Source organism: Pollicipes pollicipes, unplaced genomic scaffold (assembly GCF_011947565.3).
Source record: "Pollicipes pollicipes isolate AB1234 unplaced genomic scaffold, Ppol_2.1 Scaffold_3087;HRSCAF=3621_pilon_pilon_pilon, whole genome shotgun sequence".
In the NCBI taxonomy this organism is placed as follows: Eukaryota; Metazoa; Arthropoda; class Thecostraca; order Pollicipedomorpha; family Pollicipedidae; genus Pollicipes; species Pollicipes pollicipes.
The window spans coordinates 24,933,665-24,953,014 of NW_023596225.1; the positions used below are offsets into that span (position 1 = coordinate 24,933,665).

The 19,350-nt window shown below is 51.5% G+C and overlaps 1 long non-coding RNA gene across 1 annotated transcript; it reads left to right on the plus strand.

The window, feature by feature from the left end:
• The first annotated feature begins 1,833 nt into the window (after nucleotides 1-1,833).
• Nucleotides 1,834-17,409, plus strand: LOC119089535 (uncharacterized). Its single transcript, XR_005093157.1, has 3 exons — nucleotides 1,834-1,944; nucleotides 12,955-13,101; nucleotides 17,226-17,409. It is a non-coding gene; the product is annotated as an uncharacterized LOC119089535 (long non-coding RNA).
• Nucleotides 17,410-19,350: the final 1,941 nt, after the last annotated feature.

The window sequence follows — 19,350 nt, forward strand, 5'->3', positions numbered from 1 at the left end:
GGCCCATATATTCAGCTGCTAGGGCCGGTGGTGGACGCAGAGGGGGCGGGGGGGGGGGGGGGAAACGCGGAACCATGCCCCATGGTCCATGCCGAGGGGACCTAAAGGCTCCGAAGGGTCCCACAACCGGCCGGACGGAGTGGTTTTCTTACAACAAAAGCACAACAAAGAAGCACAACAAAGTTTTCTTACAACAAAAGCACAACAAAATTGAAGGGCTTTGGGCCTACAGAAAACCAAGAGCTACTGATAGCAAACATAAAGAGTTTATAAGTAAACTAAGTTTATTGTTCACTGATTGAGTGAACAATAAAAAAATGATTGATTGAGCTGATTGCATCGCATGCTTTATAGGGCTCCGCCCAGTAAGATGGATTTCCGTATTCATGAAATGCATAAAAAAGTAAGCACCCCCACACACGCACACACACACATACACACACACACACACACACACACACACACACACACACACACACACACACACACACACACACACACACACACACACACACATACACACACACACACACATATAGATATACATAGATTTAGATGGATAGTTAGATACACACACACACACACACACACATATATATATATATATATATATATATATATATATATATATATATATATGTCTTAAAATATTATAAACGAAATGCAAATATGTTTTTTGGAGGCGGCCGCAGACTCCAGTGGGTCCCACACTGTTGCGTGCCCCCCCCCCCCCCCTATTGACGAAATCCTGGATCCGCCCCTGTCTACGCTACTGCGGCGTGGAAACAGACACACGGAAGTGAAGATTCCGTTTCCGTTGACGGACTGAAACCTAAAAATTCCAGCCCTCTTCCTCACACTTTGAGGGAAAACTGAGCCAAAACAGGCGTTAGCCCTGTTTTTGTGTATTTTGGGAAAGACCATATCATTTTCACCGCTTAGCCACCTAATCCTAACCCATATTGCAAAACTACACCTCTTGGCACACATAATGAATTATCGTCGGGGAGGGACCAAATATCAAGTTTGTGAACACCCTAGCTGTTCTCCTGCGAAGCTATTCAATATATTGTGCAAAGAGGTTCTATGCGGGAGAAAATGCGCCAGTTTGTTCCGTCTCAGCCCGGGAACGTTATTGGTGCATAAAATGAAGCAAATTTCAGCAAATTTAAACAAAAAAGGCCTAGGACTCAGCTGCAAAGGGTATGCAGTAGCGTCATCTATCCGCCGTTTGTGTTTAAGACCATTGTTGAGAGGCAGCTTTGGTGTTGTGTCCATATTTATGATTATATTTTTGTATATAACGCCCTGAGCAACGCAACACGCTTTTACCACACGAACCGCTTGCGCTTGACATGCGTCCAGGGTCCATAAAACAACCCTGAAAATTGCATTTCCCACTGGTTATTTGGATCAGAGTCCTTTCGATCGTGAAACATCATTTCAGGGCTATAGAATGAAGGAGAATGGATAACGGTGGGCAAGGCTATATGCGCCGGGGAGGGGGATAACCGCCGAGCCCTGGCCCGCGCAGGAACCCCTCTGCGAACTATGCGCCGGGCACCTGTGCGGGATCTTCCTCTAGGGGCATCTCAGCCCACTCGTGCTGACGCGTGCAGCACGACGAGCAAGACGTCTCGAGGATTCAGGATGAGGCAAGAATGAGGATAAGAGGGTCAGATGGCCTTTCCTCTTCCTATGTAACGCGTTTTATGAGCGACTTAATGTCGATATTCCATTTATGAGGCATGACGTCATTTATCTCGGATTGCATTTTACTTCCATTTGAAGCCTGTTCCCTCGAAATATTTAAGGCCTTGCATTCATGACACATTGACACTTCGTACCGAAGGATCGTAGCATGAACGTTGTCGCGCCCTCTGCTGAGTTCTCAAGCTTAGACTACGGTAAAAACATGCCGATACTCAAATCATCCACTCTTAGGTAAGAGTTGAAGCGTGAGCTTGTGATATTTTCTTTATGATGTTCCGGTGTTTGCGAGCACCATGAAGATATATATCTGGAGTCATTTGTGGCGCTAGTAAGACGTTAAAAATCGATGTTTTCTGGATATCGCCGTGGTCGTTGCCGTCGCGATATTTCAGGAAGATCGATGAGTATTTTATCTGCTGATGAATGGTGCGATGTAGTCGGATGACAGTGTGCAAAAAAATCTTGCTAATGCTGCTTACACATCAGTGTGCATCAGTGTGCACACTTGGATGCGTCAGTGTGCTGAACCTGGTGCATGCACAAGCCTAATGCCTTGCACCGTATTAGCATTGGGCCGGATTGCTTTAATTTTGTGTATTAGTTTCACCCAAGAAGTTTTGTTATTATTTCTGCCTGAAACAACCTTCACAATGTTATGGTTTCTTGGCACATTAGCTCTATACACTGCATTTGCTTGCAACTGTGAGCCTATCTGAATGCCCAGATTTGTGGCATGAAGATTTGTGCTGAGATTCTCTTATAGATACCCGGGATAATACATGGACAAATGTAGACAAAATGCAATGTTCTTCAGTGTAGGATCCATTTGTTGCGGTTTGGGTTAGACGCTGCATTGTCCACCCCAAATATCACTTCTTTTGTCACTGGTTTTGAACCTCATCTCATCTCTGACCAAAGGATCACTTGTCAGCACAAAATAAAAAAATGTTAGATTTAGATGGTAACTGCAGAATAGAAGGGTGCACCTGTGAATCCACATCTTTATGCTGTCAGGTAAGTCTAAGCCATGCCACAATTTCTGATGCCCATATTGTACAACGTGCCCACATGTTGGTGCAAGTAAATTATCCACTGCACTGGATTGATAAATGGGTGCAGTTGACTTGGCTCACATGCATCAAAGTCTAGCCAGGCTAAATTTCACTGAATTTTGAAATGGTTTTGCCTAGAAGAAACATGGGGTATTTTTTGTCATTTGAAAATGCCTTTACAACATTGTGATTCCTTGAACCAATGGCTTTCTAACTGCTGTGTTCATGGTAACTGCCAAAGTTGGGATGGGACTTGTGTTGACCACTCAAATTTACAGTGTGCATGCACTGGGGTGGTTGCAGTGATGTAACCACTGCTACACTGCATGTGTGGCATAATATTGCAAGCTGCAATATGTGCAGTGGCATTCCAATTTAATGCAGCACTGTTAGACAGTGTTGGGTAAGTGTCTTAGGGATGTCTAAAATGTATTGGCTGCCTTGAGATGTAAAGCTGCTTAAAAGAAAAGAAAGTGGGAAAAAGATGGTCAAACCTGTAAATCAACACACTGAGATGTGTTGAGTATGGCATTAATTTCAATACTGTCAAGTTAAGCTGTCTTTTTTGTGAATCAAGAATTGTTTTCACATACTATGATAATTTTAGGTGGCATTCAGACTTTTAAAACAGATAAACTGAGCATTGAAAGTGCAGCATCATAACAAAGCATAATGTCTAGAGTATGCAGTCAGTGTTACCACCTGTCATTCTCCAGACAAAGAACAAATAGTATGCTCTTTGAGTATATTTTAAAAAGTCAACCCTTTTGACTGGATGGGCTCCTTGGATCCCAGGCCACACCCAGCCATTCTTGTGTGAGCCATGATTCCACCATCAGACCATTCAATTCTGGGACAACAGCAGAATTTGTTGTGGATTTGCAGAATGTGCTTATAGTGAGTATCCTACTCTTTTGTAATATTCACTTATGGTTAGATCAGATGCATGCAATTTTATCAGCAACACCAGTCTTCTGGAAATCCCTCTGAATAGATCAGAATTTTGATTTGGAGTAGCTGCATCTGTGACAGAAATCCCCTTGAACCCCTTGCTTACCACAATGAACATAATGCATTTCATTTGCCTTGGGTTTTCCAACTTTTGTGTTCTGTAATGTTTGCAACTTGCTAAGTTTTCAAAAAAGTGTTATAAATGCTATAATAGCTGCAACATTTCATCTAGACAGAACAATATGGAAGCATGGAGCTATTAGTCTTTGAATTGAATGAAATGTGTTACTATAGTTTGATTTCTCCTGTGACATTTTCAAAAGCTGCTCTTTTTGAGGGGTGCTTTGGCTTGGGGGTGGGAGCATTACATGGTCCATAGCAATGCACTGATTCAAACTTAACCAGTGCACCTTTCAGTAGCAGGCTCTTGCTGCTCCGTAGGCCAATCACAAACATTCTTTTATTCACACCAGTAGAGGTGTGTGTGGCAGGTGTCATGACAATGGTGATGGTGACTGCAGAGAAGAAGCATAATGCTGTTATGAAGCATTGACAGTGTAATTTGAACTATAAATAATTAAAATTCATATCCTTATTATGTCTTGACAGTGCTGCAATCAGCAATGACTACCCAGTGCTATTACTAGACATAACTGACCCTGAGGGCTCACTAGAGTGTGTTTTTGAAATAGGCCCCAAAGATGGGACACTCCCATAAACATGTTGTAATGCTTAGTACAGTCCAAGCTGCCCTTTAACAGTCATCCTGCCCACTGGAATCATGTGATGTCCACTGTACAGAGGCATCTGCCACAGGCAGCAGATCATGTCAGTCAGGGGAAGTTAGCATACATGTAGACTTATTTTATTATGGTAATTAAGTATTGAGGAAAGTTTCTGACCTTACCACAACATATCAAAAATTCATGCTTGTGTGAATTATATACAATTAGAAAGGTGTACATCAATTGATGATTGGCTTCCTGATGAGGGTTTTTCCATTGAGCTTGGCTTGGAAGTGTGAGCAGTAGTCAAGTTAAAAGTCATTCTGATGCTATCAGAGGCGTTCTTAGAAAATGTCAAGAAATCGATGAAGGGTGTGGTTCGAAAATGTCACGAAATCGCTCCATCCAGTTTTAAGTGTACAATTAAGGTCCTAGCTGAATGATCAGTGCCATGTTGACAGTGGCAGGCAGCGCGGCTATACAGCAGTAAGCCTGACACAACCATACATATTCCTAGGTACAGCAGTACCAAACAAAAATCACCATATTTGGATGAGAGGTACCATGAGTAAAACGATGAGATCTAGATTAATTGAACCTGAAAATGGTCACTGTGAAATGAGATTGGTGAGACCAGGGGATCTAAAATTTAGATTAGGTACATGAACAACAGCTTCTATCAGATGATATCCTCAAGGACTCCGCAAACATTTGTGCCCACGCCGTGCTTGTGGTATTCCGGCCTGGTCCTGAGAGTGGCTACTGTTCTTTGACCAAAAGCGATCCAATTTAGAAATGCGTTCGCCATGATTTGCGCGTTTTTTCAAAGTTTCTTTACATTCCATTCACTGTGGTCTTCCCTGGCCCGAAGGTTTCGAGCGAAATAAATCGTTTCCTTCCCCACGCGATGCATTCAAAATGTTCACGCGCTGCGAGGTTTTTGCTGAAACGGACATGACGCCATCTGGCCCACTCTAGCGAGCGAACAATCGCGTAATAGGATGCAATTGAAGGTTGCAAAGTTCGTTGTAGCCTGGGTCACATTTTGCTCAAGCACGACTTTCATGGAGACGGCAGGTGGCCTTTTCTGTCCTCCCTTCGCTTTCCTCGTAGTCCTTTTCTTGCTCGTGCTCCGAAAGTCCGGAAACCTCGAAACCTCGAAAGCCGATGGAATTGTCTATAGCAAGCCGATTGCGCCCATGAATGGAAATTACACTGACCGCTCTTTTTAGCAGTTGTATTGTCAGCACGTTCGTATGCGGTACCTGACCGGGTTGTCGTGACATTGGGAAGCCCAAATCACCAACCAGAATCACCTTGCAGTGGCGATAGATTCCATGTGTCATAAGTGAGACTCGTCCCAAATTCGTCTCCCCAGACTACTCAGTGCCTGGACATGTGCCCTCTGCCAGCGAGTGTGGACCTCAGATTTGTGCTTGACGAGCGGAATCCAGATCGAATCCAGCGTAACGGGCTGTGATCCAGGAATGGGTTACATTTTGATCAGATCTGAACTCGTATTCGGATTCATCGCGTTTGTTGCTTGGCTAAGTCGAATTGGGAATTGACGCACATGCGAGTTTTCCAGAGCATCAGAACTGGTTCGTGCGGCACCTATTGAAGTTTTCCTCTACGCGTGCACGCGTACACACACGTGTGTTATTTACTCATATAACTTTGATACCAAGTTACCTTGGCTAATTGCTACCTGTCTGTCTGGCAAACATAAAAGCTCATTCAAATTTGGAATGAGATTGGGCAATTCTGACGGCTGGATCCAGACTCAAACCCGATTTCAATTGTCAACAGTCTTTTTGCATCGGATTCGGATTCGACTCCATTCGCTTTGGTTCGGATTTGGAACAGATTCCAGTCAGCTGTGCGGCACATCGCACAGTGACCGGTCAGCTGAGCGCCTGATGCGTACCGCGGACCACGTGACCCGGCCTGAAATAGCCGGCGGCGCGGCCGTGGTCGTCGGCCCTGACCCCCAAGGTCAGCTGGCCGCGGCCGTTGCCGGGCGGCCGGCCGGCCGGCCGGCCGTCGGCGCTGGCGGCGTCTGACTTCAGTGTTGTGCCGAGCCGGCTGTGAGTGGGGAGGTCGCGGCCGCCGGCGCCGCCGGGGCAAAGTCCGCGTGGCTGGCGGCCCCCGGCGTGCCACGCACGCGCTGGCCGGGGGCGTTGTGTTGGTGGGGAGGGGGTGGCGAGGGGACCAGACGGCTTTTGGCTCTTCTAAATTGATCGCCTGGGATTATTTCATAGGCAGTGGGGAACGCCTTTCGCCTGGCATCCTCGCTGGTCACCTGATACAGAAGGGTGATAGTGGCCCATGCAGTGCAGGCATATGCACAGCTGATCCAGCGTGGCCGGGTGTTCGCGTCACTGTCATGGCTGGCGCGGCTGGCTGTGGGTTTCCTCTGTGTGTGAGCGCGGCGAGTCCTGGCGTAACGTAAGCAGTGCAAAATGGGTCCGACTCGACTGGACGCGGCCAAGCCGGATGTATCTGCATTATAATCTACTTTTGTAGTCCGATTGGCGGTATTTGTTTCTATTTCTCGTTCTTCTATTACGCGCTCGATTTTGTTCTCAACTTTCTTTAACACGTACCTCATGGCCAGCGAGGGGCTACCAATAGGTGTCTTCGTTGCTGCAGTGCTTTGGACCATAACGTAACGACCGAAAGCAGGGCACGCGGTGGGGGCTGGGGCATGTCTATTGTAATTGGTACAAACAGTGGGGGTTTGCACCTATTGCACTAAAAGAGTATTGCCAAATCGTATGGGAAATATGTAACAGCTTTTTGGCTGAAAGTGGCCTTAGTTTTTCGTTGACATGGCTGGTTGATGTGTTAATTTTGAAGTGGCATTTTATGGATGGTTGTAACTGAACCCCATGTGCTACGTGCAGTCGTATGCAAAGATTCGTCAAGATGGATGTTGAACCCAATGTCGTTTTTTACGACGAGAATGGTAACATACGAAAAAGCAGAAGCAGTTACATCAAGTAAGTGGCTCAGCGTTTATGGCGTGACCTACTGACAGTGTACAAATGGCCTGCGTAATATATATATGTACATAGTCGTCTCCGATATTGACAATTGGTGTTGTTGATTGGGGCTCAAGGACGCGGCGACTTCTAAGGTCATTTTGCGCCGTCTCCAACAGTGAGGGTGCATATATTGGATCCAATATTGAGTCACTTCGTGTGAGCCGTGCGTCGATGCCCGTGGGTGCGGCAGTGACCGGTGACCAGTGGTCGTCGGGAGAGCGGTGGCGATGAGCCGGCGCCTGCTCCGCCGCATGGCGCGGCCGTGCGTTCCGCGCTCGGCGGGGCCGTGGCCGGCGGCGGGGCAGGCTCTGGCTGGCCGTGGCCGCGCGGCCGGCGGACGCGCCCAGGCTGGCCGCCGGACTGGCGGCGCTCCGGGGCTGACCGCTGTCCGCGCGCGCGAGTACGCGGGAGCGACGCAATGTGACTCGAGTCGGGCAGGCCAGAATGGCTGCCAACGACGAATGCGGACCGCGCGGCGTCGCTGGAGCAGCGGCCGCCTGACCGACCGCTGCCAATTCGGGTCGCGGGGCGACTAGAGGTCATCACGCGGTCCTTTGTCCTCTGGCCAGGCCGCTGCCAACGTCGCACACGGTGGCGGCGGTTCGCCTAAAGGTTGCCGTTCGTTTAATCAGGCTTCGTCATGCCCTCCGCCGTCGTAAATAATCGGCAGACCAGAACTCCGGCCCATGACACCTGAGCTCGCCTCCTAAGGTGTCAAGGCACCTGGAAGTGGGAGTGAGTTAGCTCACTTGGGAGGACGTGCGCTTCGCAGCCGTAAGTTGTGAGGGTTTGTCCGACTCCCTGTCGAGGGTTTCACCGCCCCCACCCCACCTCGCTGACATCGAGTTAGATTTTGACGCTTAATGACGGGAGCTGTTGAGTGCGTCGCATTGGTCGTCAAGAGTTATATCACAATGCCTAGAGAGGTCATCTGGAATGCCTATAGAGGTCATCCGGGCCCCAGTCACGCCGGTCACGCATGACACCGCCGGTTGAAATGATGGCTGTATTTTGCGTATGGGGCTGGGATATGCTTCCTTTAATCACGTCTTCTAATTGGGCTCTCTGAGCTCAGTTGTGATCGCCGCGGCTCGTTTGAAGACGAAGATGCCCCATGTTAGTGACTACGTTACAGGATTTCAGCACATATGGCACATACTGCACATTACGGCACGCGTATCTCGGAGGTGCCGCGTTAAATACGATGCATTTACAGCACATGCGCAAATAAATGCTACCTCTGGAGCCCGGCTGTACCATGATTGGCTTTGCGGGTTGGGAAAATTTACTCTTAGCTGATTTTTGAAAGGAGGTGAGGTTTGCAAAGCGCTGCGGTAACTGTTTGGTCCAACTGGTCTAATGGGTTTTGTGGCCAGCCGGAGCTTTCTCTGTGTGATCGAATAATTTTACAGCATTACCATGACTTATTGGGTGACTTACGTTTGCGATTTGGTAGATAATGACCCATTCTGACCCAATCGATGACATTCAGGTGCGATTCAATCGCTTACACACGTAAAGACTACGATTTTTCGGTGCCGTCGCACATTGGCGTACATCGCTCGGGTGGTGCTTACGGGTCATCGTGATTGGTCGGTGGCGTGTACGGGTCGCCGTGATTGGTCGATGGCGCGTGCGAGTCGCCGTGATTAGTCGGTGACGTGTACGGGTCGCCGTGATTGGTCGGTGGCGTGTACGGGTCGCCATGATTGATTGATGGCGTGTACGGGTCGCCGTGATTGGTCGGTAGCGTGCAGACGACGACGTGCCGGGTCACCGGTGGATCGGGCCCTGCGCTGGGCACCGGCGCGATGGCGGGCGGAGTGGCTCGATCGCCTCGATCGTGCTCCTGCCGGGGCTTCCCCGCACCAGGGTCATCGATTGGGCGCTCGCCCACGTCGGTGGCCGGCAAGCTGACTGGGCAGTGGGGGGGGGGGGGTGGGGGGGGGGGCGTCGGTCGCCCTGGAGACGAGGCCGGAGCGGCCCTCCTGGATACGGGCCTTGCGCCTCACTCGCCGCCGTTCGCCACCCGCCGTGACGTGGCGCTCATGCGGGTCAGGTGGCGGCGGTGCCCTACGGTGTGATGACCTTCGCAGTTCTCCCGCACCACACTCCGCGTCCTCGACATGTCTCTGCCGCTCTGCGTGCATGCCTGTCTGTGGGACTGAGTCAGTGGCGCGTGAAGAGAGGGGGTCAGATGACTGAGGCCCCAACGAACTGACAATTTAATGTTGCCTATTTGAGTATTGACTGAAAAGAAGTAATTTAAAATGGCGATGCTGTCCTCCCTCAAGTTGATAGAATTTTCCTTCGCCTCTGCACACGATCGATTGCCTTCGCTCTCCGTGTCAGTTTCTGTTTGACTCATGCCTGGGCGGATCAGTGGCCTAGAGGCTGCAACACATGACTCGTTAAAGGTTGTCATGTGGAATCCGTAGCCCATTTGCCGTCTCGACCGACAGACGCCAATTGAGCTGTGATATGTGCACGGATAAAACAAATTCACTGCTTGCCAAACTGGAGTGGGCACATCAGCATTTCACATTTCTTGTTCTGAGGCGGGGGCTAACGGAAAGTGGAATTTAACCTGGCGCGTGTGTTTTTTTTTTTAGCGGGTGAGTGTTCGTTAGTCCCTGATGCTGCCTTCAATAGTAGTGATTACGATCTGGTTTGCATACATGCTTGACAAGCAGGTATAGGTTGAGGAGTGATGGACCTTCAGTGATGTTGACATGGCGGTGATGAGGACCTTCAGTGATGTTGACAGGCCGGTGAAGTCCAGGTCATCCAGAGCTGCGCAGGGGCTGGATGACTTAAGCGCCAGCCTTTAGTTTACCTTTAACCACTGGTCAGGCGCTACGTCCAGGGCAATGATGCTCGGATACCTGTTCAGAATCTGCCTGGCAAGTGTGTTCCGCATCTGAGTCTGAACTGACTTGTCTACCATCTGTGGTTGGTTAGCCCCTTAGTGAGTGTGTGTGTGGGGGGGGGGGGGGGGGCGGGGCGAACGTAGCCCCCAAAATATGGAAAGTTGTGCCGTTTGGAGACAGCCTTTTCGTGATTTAGCTGGAATATGGAGATGCCGAGAGAGTCGCCGGGTGTGGGGGAGCGAGGCTACTTTGAGGCGATTGAAAGCGCCTGTGCCGCCGTCGTCAGTTACCCGGGGTGGTATAACCTGACATTACAAATTATACTGGTCCTTCCCATGGACGGCATAGGGGCCAGGCACGCAGCGCAGTCTTCCTCTGCTCGGGGAAATGCCATCTTTTGCAAACTCCTGTGCAGCTTGACCGAATTCCGCGAAATTACCCAGTATCTAGCGTAAACATCCTGCTCGGGGCGGGGGCATGGTCCCATTCCCTTAGCTACGTCCTGCCTAAGACCCGCAAGACCGCCAGGGATGATAGAATCGGGGGATCAGAATCTGTGAAATCGCTTGCCAGGAAACTTGACACAGCTTAAAGGGAATGTTTCACACCTGGAGACATTGAACCAAGCGTCAATTAAGATGAAAAGGTTTACTTAAAACTGTTTGTATACTTAATGGAAATTGCTGCTCTAGACAACACCATTTCCTTCTTTGGTAAATATGCTCCGCAATGCGTCGGTGTTTGATTGCGTCATCGTACCTTGCACAACATTGAGCGAGGCCAGCTAACGTCCGTTATGCCTGGAAACGTGCTCACCAACGCGAGATATGAACGACATGACAGTTATATTTTTCTTGACCTTGACCGGCGCATGGGCGGTGGAATGACAGGATATCAGTGACGTTTTTTAACTGTCATGCATTGCAAGTTCATCTTGAAATACTCCCCCGCAATTACTCTCTCACATCTTTGAAGCCTTTAAGGTCAGGAACCAGAGGGTTATAGGTCTTAAACAGGGCATGACCCTGAACTGCATCAAAGGCCTTCATTATGACTATTTCAGCTCAAAACCTCATACAAATGTGACACTCCCTTTAGTGGTAAGTATTTGCCTCAAAAGTAAATCTGGCCATTTTGAAACGTTCGTACGGTCCTGCCATTCGTGAGTTATTGGTGTAAGACATTGGACCAACGTGTCATGCCCACCACCCCCGAACCGCCAAACTACAACAAACGTTGTGCAAAAAACCTTTCGTTGTTGCACACAGTTATGGTTAAGTGGTGTTTTCCTCCAAGTCAGTACATATAGCACATGAGTTATTGCGTCATGAACGTTGACCCAAGTAAAGGCATTGCTTTTGACAGCAGAGTGTGCCCGTGGACCTGCGTGTTGGACATGGGTCGCCGTGCGTCGGCGTGCTTCGAAAGCGTCGCCCGGGCGACGGTGCGCGAGCGGCCGGTCATTTGTCGACGGCTGCGTGTGTCGGCTGGCGCGGCGCCCGCCCGTATCGACCGGTCAGCGGCGGCCGCCGGCGCACCTGACGCCCGACGGCCACCGCTGACCGACGCGCCGGGGCACGGTCGCCACCTCCTCGGACCATGGCACTGCGATGAGGGCGCGCCGTTCCGGCCCTCGCTGCATGGGTCTGGCGTGCAGCGGTCCATAATTCATCCGGTTGGGTGTCCAGGGTGTAAATGTAAAGTCACGCCACCAGAATCCCGGCTCCCCCGTGGCCTCCGCACGCGATTCGCGGGCGCTGATCCGTTGCCCTTTGACCTCGAACTCGGACATTTGACCTGTGCGACCCACTTGTCAAGCCTGAGGCGATTACACGCGGGTTTATCCGCCATCCTGCCCGTTGCTGAGTGACCGATTTTGAGCGAGTGAATGGCAACAGGCAGCAAGCCTTAAACCGGGGGTGTTATAGTGTGAATCGACATGCTTGGCACGCCATTGACCGAATGTTGAAACGTTTCTGGCGTGTCGAGCCACTACCTTGCTCTGTCGCTAGCTGCCGGTGGGGGCCGCAGGCCCCTCCGCAAAGGCCGTTGCCGCGCATCTGGTTCGCCCGGGTCACGTGAGCATGGTGTGGGCGGCTCGTGTTCGGCGGGTCCGGCCGCCAGCCGGCGAATAATCCGGCGGAGATCCCCTCCCCCCCGGCGCTCGGGTCCACTGGCCGCGCGGGCACCATATTGCGACGGTCTGCAGGCTGCCTGACTCGGTATCGCTAGCCCTGCGCTTACATAAGGCAGTACAAGACGTGCCCTGGGCTCTGTGCACGCCACGGGCTTGGTAGTGGTCAATAATTGATCACGGAAATGCACCGCGTGCTCGGCCAGGTTGGCAGAGATGCCCCCAGGGACTCCTCGTGGCCATTGGCAGAGGCGTATGACCGTATACAGTTCTGTGTCTAGCTAATCGATGTGCGTTTATATGTGTCGATGGGAGTCTCTTGGTAAATCAGGGAATTAAGGTCGTGTCCAGATTATCGCCAGCCATATCTGATCACCAGCAGTGCTGTGTCGGCCAGCTGCCTCAGCGGATGTGGTGGGCCGCCTGGTGGGCCCAGTCTGACCCGGCTCTCCTCTGTTTCAGCATGAGCATGCCCCACTACAGCGTCCACGTGGGGGCAGCGCGGCAGCACTGGGTTTGATGCCCCCCCATGCCGCCAGAACTGTGTCTTGTAACGAAGAGGGCAGCGGCGTGGGGAAATCTACAGAGCCCTTTCTGCCAAATCAGCTAGTGAGTTCGACGCGCCGTGGCGGCCAGCTGTGTTTGTGACGGCGGCCCGGCCGAGGCGCCTTGTCATCGCCGGGTGTCTTGCGTCACCCGTCCTGCGGCTCCCCTATTGCCTGTCGGGTCCGGCCGATGTCTCGTGACCGATCAGCACGGTGGGCTGGCGGCCCACGCGTCGCCACCGCCGTCTGCTCGGACGGCGCGGTGGTCGATGGAGCGAGCCGTGGACGTGGCGGCTGGCTTTGAGGAGTCGCTGTTTGGCTGTACTGGAATGTGGCCGCGTCTCCTGCAGCTGGCTGCACAGTTCTTGTCGGTGGTCCGGCTGCTGGCAGCCTTGAGGCGATGTATGACGGCGGCTCCCATCTGTTATTGGCCGAGATCGTCACGGTCTGTGCAATGAGCTGCTGGCCTCCAGTGGTCGTGCTGCACAGTAGGCCAGATTGTCTTCAAAACGGCCAATACTTATGTGGGACGTCCAAAAAGGGCCATGTCATTTCTCCGTAGGCTGTTTCATGCGCGAGTCCGATTGCTTGGAACTATTTTGTCGTGCGGGGAACAGAAAACCCGGGAAAAGGATGAAATGAGTGGAAAAACTCGGGGTAATAACATCCGGTACTGGTGTTGGTCGGTATTCTCAGTTGGAGCCATAAAACAAAAATCAGTGAATTGCTTGCCATGAAGGAGTATCACTGGAAGTCAGCTTTAAGGGTCTCATGATTAATTCACTAACCTTCTAGGTCGAGGCCCCGAGTTTTGGGAGAAAGGTTAAATGTACGTTTGAACAGGAGCAGAGCGAAAACCTGAATGTGTTGAGACATTGGATGACCGCTAGAGAGTTATGCAAAGTTTTACGACAACATGTTCTAAGCTCAGTGGTATACCAAACATAATTTGTAGCGAATTTATGTCTGGTTAGCCAAGTTTGGCGGCACGCCTGGGTGCCGTGGAAGTTTTTGATAGGGCATACCAAACTAAAAAATGCTCCCCAAGTTCAGATTCTACGACGTGAAATATTTCAGATGTAGCACAATACAAGAAAGTCTGCGTAAGGCAACAGTGGTCCGTGACCTCGGTTGATTTAAAAAAGGCCTCTTCCTTGTAGACAAAGTAATGTTTTCAGACTGCACCTGCTCTTGCAACAGTTCTCGTCTTAAATTGGCGTTATCTGTTGCAGATCGTGAGGTTTTACAACCTACGATTTTTAGCCATTTTGAACTCCCCTCTCACAAGTTACGCGCCGGCCAAGTTATGCGAACACCCTACCCTGGTTACGCTGTGTCCCTTCTGCCCGCTACTGAGCTGGAGGTGCGTAACAAAGCCGGGCATTTCGCTTGTCATGAGAGGAATCCGACTGTATCTGGCTATAAGGTTGGGTTTAGGGTTAGATTAGCTTTGGTTCAGGTAATTGTCATTTTCAGTCATTTTAGTAGATAGGCTGTAGTAGTATAAAAGTCTCGCCGCGTACGTAGGTCTAAGTAACTACGTCAGACCTGGTTCCAATTTGTTGCCGAATAACTACAATTACCTTGACGTGCCACAAAAACGTTTTAAAGCTGTCAGATGTAGTTTTGATGGCACCTTCATTTGTTCAATAAACTCGGAGAACTCTCCTTTCATCATGATCCATGGGATTGCGCCCTCGAACAACTTTAAAGCACTGCTGAATCAGGAACTTAGATTGCCTGCATACGCACAGATCGACAGAGTCGACGCGCATGCGAGGCACCGGCCATAGAGGATCGTATCGTCCGAACAGCGTCACGCCACCGAGCTGAAGGCGCGTACTGGTGCACTGGACCACCTCTTTCCCCGGTCACCCGAGTCCGCCCTTGTGGCGTGGAAGTTGCGACCCCGCTGGGCGGTGGCTGGACACCCACAGCACGCAGACGAGATGCCCCGGCCGCCTCAGCGCCTGGCCTCAGCTGACCGCGGTCAGCCCGGCGCCCGCAACACCACGCTTAACACGCTCAAGTGGAGTTGGCTCAAGCATGTGCAACTTTTGTCCTCATTTACTTGATTCAGCACCACTTTTTAGTGTCGTTGGTGCAAAATCTCCCCGGGATTCGATGGATTTTTTTTTAGCTCAACGTTTATTACTGGTAGCCATTTTATAAATTGCCAGTTAACACCATCGACATATATTGCTAAAATTTTAGTTGCAAGCATTCTTCTCGCAGCCACCATGAGTAAGAAGACCCAAGGAATGTCTTGATCCGTGGTGCTATCGCTTTTTAATGTCACGTTTGGATTTGGAGATCATGCCTTCCAGAAAGATTTTGTCGTAAATTAAAAAGAGCATTACTATCCAACGCGCTGCTATTTGTGTGCATTATTCTAGGTTAGGAATTTTAAAATAAACCCGACTTTGTGATCAGATCGCTGTTTTGATCGTGACCTGGCGCATTGTTGCTGCCAGTGCAGTGCCGCTGCGACCGTGATAGGGGTACTCAGCGTGTTATCGCCTATATCACGTTTGCTCAGTGTGCTATCGCCCATGTCACTGAGGCCGCTTTTTAGTACATAATCGAACGATCGTCACGATTGCACGATGATTTCCTCCCTCTGACCTTTGATTGTCAATCAGGGCCTAATGCCGGGAACGCGTTCTTGTCTAAAAGACTTACCGATCCACGTTTTAGCCAAGTCGATACACTCCCCGACAACAGTCAAGTCCTGACCGTAGAAGGATCTGTTAGCACAGTTTTGTGTTGTTCCTTGAAAGTTGCACAACATCCACGTTGGCTCTGCACGCGTGATGTTTTCGTCTTGAACAGCCTGCGGGCGGTGACAAGTCTCTGACGGTTTAAGAGCCATGACCTTTTGTGTGACGTTCTGTGTGACCTGGAGGACCGTTATGCGCATGCACACCTGGAGCGACTCTCTCCCAATGTGACGCCCCGAATTCAGACATAACTCTTCGACGTCTGCTACAACCGTCCGAAGGTGACGTAATGCCGGCTTTGACGCCCATTTGGGTCTGTTACGTGCTGGCGTGGTTGTGCGGTGTTGCTATGGCGACGGGTCCAAAAAACTGGCGCCCTATTGATCTCCGCACAACCGAAGACACCAAAGGGCGGCCGCCGCTGCCGGCTGCGGGCCACAAGTGCTAGGGCCGTCCGACCAGCCCCACCGGGCGTGGCAACGTCTTCGCGCGTTAAGTCGCGCGCGCTTTCCCGAAGATGTCGCGTCAACAACGCAAATGCGCGCCCGCCGGGGCCGGTGAGATCCAGAATCGTCCGGCCATGCCGTTGTCACCGCCGTTTTGAGAGGTTGTGCGGCGTGCGTCATCACGCGATCCTCCCACGGGGTGCCGACGATGCCAGTGATACCGGCGCTCGAGACCTGGAATGTCAGCTGGCTCATGAGATATTACGCCGGGCTGTCACGTCATGTGCAACAGATGCTTCGTTTAGACGTACGAGGTGTACGATTCGCTAGGTTAAAAAAACGCCACTCGGTGTTTGTGCGATTTCATTTAAAATGTTGGATTCGCTGGGTTGGCGGAAATGCAACGTGCTTAGCCCTGATTCAAACTGTTTTCCTCGTTCGAATTTTCGTTGCGTAATTGTAAGTACAGCGTGGACCGGAAAACAGGGGTGCAGACGCATACCAAGAAATGAGGATCGCACTTTAAATGCATTCGTGTCGTAAATTCTCCCAAGAGAGTCGGGACGGCAAACGCAAGATTTCACCAAGTTTGAGGGGCCACTGCCCCTTCCCCGCCCTCTGCACCCGACACCCTCGCCCTTGCGGGAGTGACGATTGATGTAGTCTTACCGAGCATTCTGATGGGTCGTACTGGGCAATATTCAGCCAGCCCGCACTACCGAAAGCTCGATGAGCTTGACCTTCTATACATTCAAAGTTTATGTTCGCGCGTAAAGCCCCCCCACCGTCGCCATGAGTCCTGCCTCTGGATAGCTTGACCTTTTAACACCGCGATAGAATTGTCTAGCTGTATGCCGATGTACGATGTCGTACGATGTACGATGTCGCCCTGAGCCGCCGGAGCCCAGCTGACCTGGGTGTGTGACGGCCCTGGAGCTTAACCGTCGCACCGCCCGTCGCCGTGCGGCGCCGCCCGCAGCCGGGCCTGGTACTGACGCTACCCCGGCGGACCTGTGCGGCAGGAGAATGAATTGGCAAACATCGACGAAAGCCAGCCCGTCAGGATCAGCATCACCATGACCCTGACGACGACGCTGAACGCGCGCTGGGAGACCGTTCTCTGGCGGCAGCGTCTCTATGTGCAGGTGCCCAATGGGCTCCTGCCAGACGGCTCCAAGGAGGGGTAAGCGACCACATACCGCCCGCCCCTCGGCGCCGGGCGCGGCCCAGTGGGCGCGGCCCGGCGGCGTGGGGAATGGGGCGGGACGTCTTCGGGGTGGCGTTCCGTGCTGACAGGATGTCAGATAGTCAAAGCAAGCTGCATATTCGTGTAATGTTCTTACGTTTGTGTGTCACGGGTGTTTATGCGATCCTTTTGTATCGCGTTGTGGACGTTTGCGTCACTCCTTACATTGTACAGTTTCCTCGCTCCGAGCGCATCCGCTGATGCGGCGTGTCGCAGGTGAAGACACGCACTACGTTGTTGACATCGCGCTATCTTAACTTATCAGTCATGAAGAGACCAGTTGTCATGATCCATCAATTCCTAAGCAATCAGCGTAGACCCAGTAGGTACTCCATTGAGTTTGTGTCCCAAATGCGATGGGCCCTCTAATCCCGCGAATTCGTAGAATCAGTGTCGGTGGGGAGGGGGACACCCAGCTGATTGGGCCGGCTGCTGATTCGAGTCCAGTGATCGACTCTAACGGAGAGGCTCTGTCCTCTGCACTGTATCCTGGCCGGTCTGCGGACCTTGTCCTCTGCACTCTATCCTGGCCGGTCTGCAGACCTTGTGCTCCGTGTTGTGTCCTGGCCAGTGTGCAGGCTCTGTCCTCTGTGCTGTGTCTTGGCCGGTCTGCAGGCTCTGTCTTCTGTGCTTTGTTCTGGCCCGATCTGCAGGCTCTGTCCTCTGTGCCGTGTCCTAGCCGATCTGCCAGGCCTCTGTCCCTCTGCCTCTATCCTGGCCGGTCTGCAGACCTTGTGCTCCGTGTTGTGTCCTGGCCAGGTGTGCAGGCTCTGTCCTCTGTGCTGTGTCTTGGCCGGTCTGCAGGCTCTGTCTTCTGTGCTTTGTTCTGGCCGATCTGCAGGCTCTGTCCTCTGTGCCGTGTCCTAGCCGATCTGCAGGCTCTGTCCTCTATGCTGTGTCCTGGGCGATCTGCAGGCCGATCTGTGTTTGGACTGGTCCACGCGCCTTTGGATGTTTGTATGTGTGGGGAGCGGATGGACTGGTTCACATCCAGAGTATTAGTGTTTGTGTGGGTGCGTGTGTGTTTCGACTGGCGAAGGCGACGCTTTCCGCGATTGGAACTAGGAAACTGCGTCTTTCGGAGGCCTTGTAACAGATACCCATAACCGTACGATAAACATACATCGATGAGCAGATCAGACACGGCAGTCGTGCTGCTGGTCCAACAAGCCCTACCAATGACACATTTCGCGGCGTCTCACTTGTGCAGTGATAACACACGCAGGGGTTACCGCGTGAACGGTACGAACACGTGAGCTGAAGGAGTTAGACGCATTCCTACATCACGCCGCATGTAAAGTCTCCTTTTGGAAGTCCGACTTACGACGATGAGGCTTACGGGGCTCCACGTGGAAGTCTTCCCACGACAGTTCGCCAGGTGAGATGGCCTGGACAGTGACTGGCTTGGGCTTGGCCAGGTCACGGCCATGTCAGTCGACTAAATCACGAGTTTCATGACATACGGCTGGGGCGATTGTGGGCAAAGTTATCGCAGACAACACATGTTTTAGTTATAGTGGTCACGGTGGCTCCCGCCTGTGTATTTGGGCCGCTCTCTCCGCTTCGGCCATGGCTTCTGAAGGCTAGCCCTTAAAAAGGCAGTTGTCTTCGCTCGGACAGATTGCTGGTTTCGCCATGGGTCGGAGGCCGTTGAGATCGCTTTGTGGTTTGCATTTTTGAGGCGATACATTCGCTTTTAACCACATGTGCCCGGTGCTGAATCTAAGTTCCTGACCCCCTTCATGGAAACGGACGCATCGATCTTGGTTCCGACTGGTTCTTCCACAGACACTAGGCCCTGATTTCTGGATCCCTTCGGTTGTTTCACGTGGTCCAAAGCGGCCATGCAAATACCAAGCGTTACTCAGGACAGCTTGAAGCAATTACGCTTCGTGTTGCTG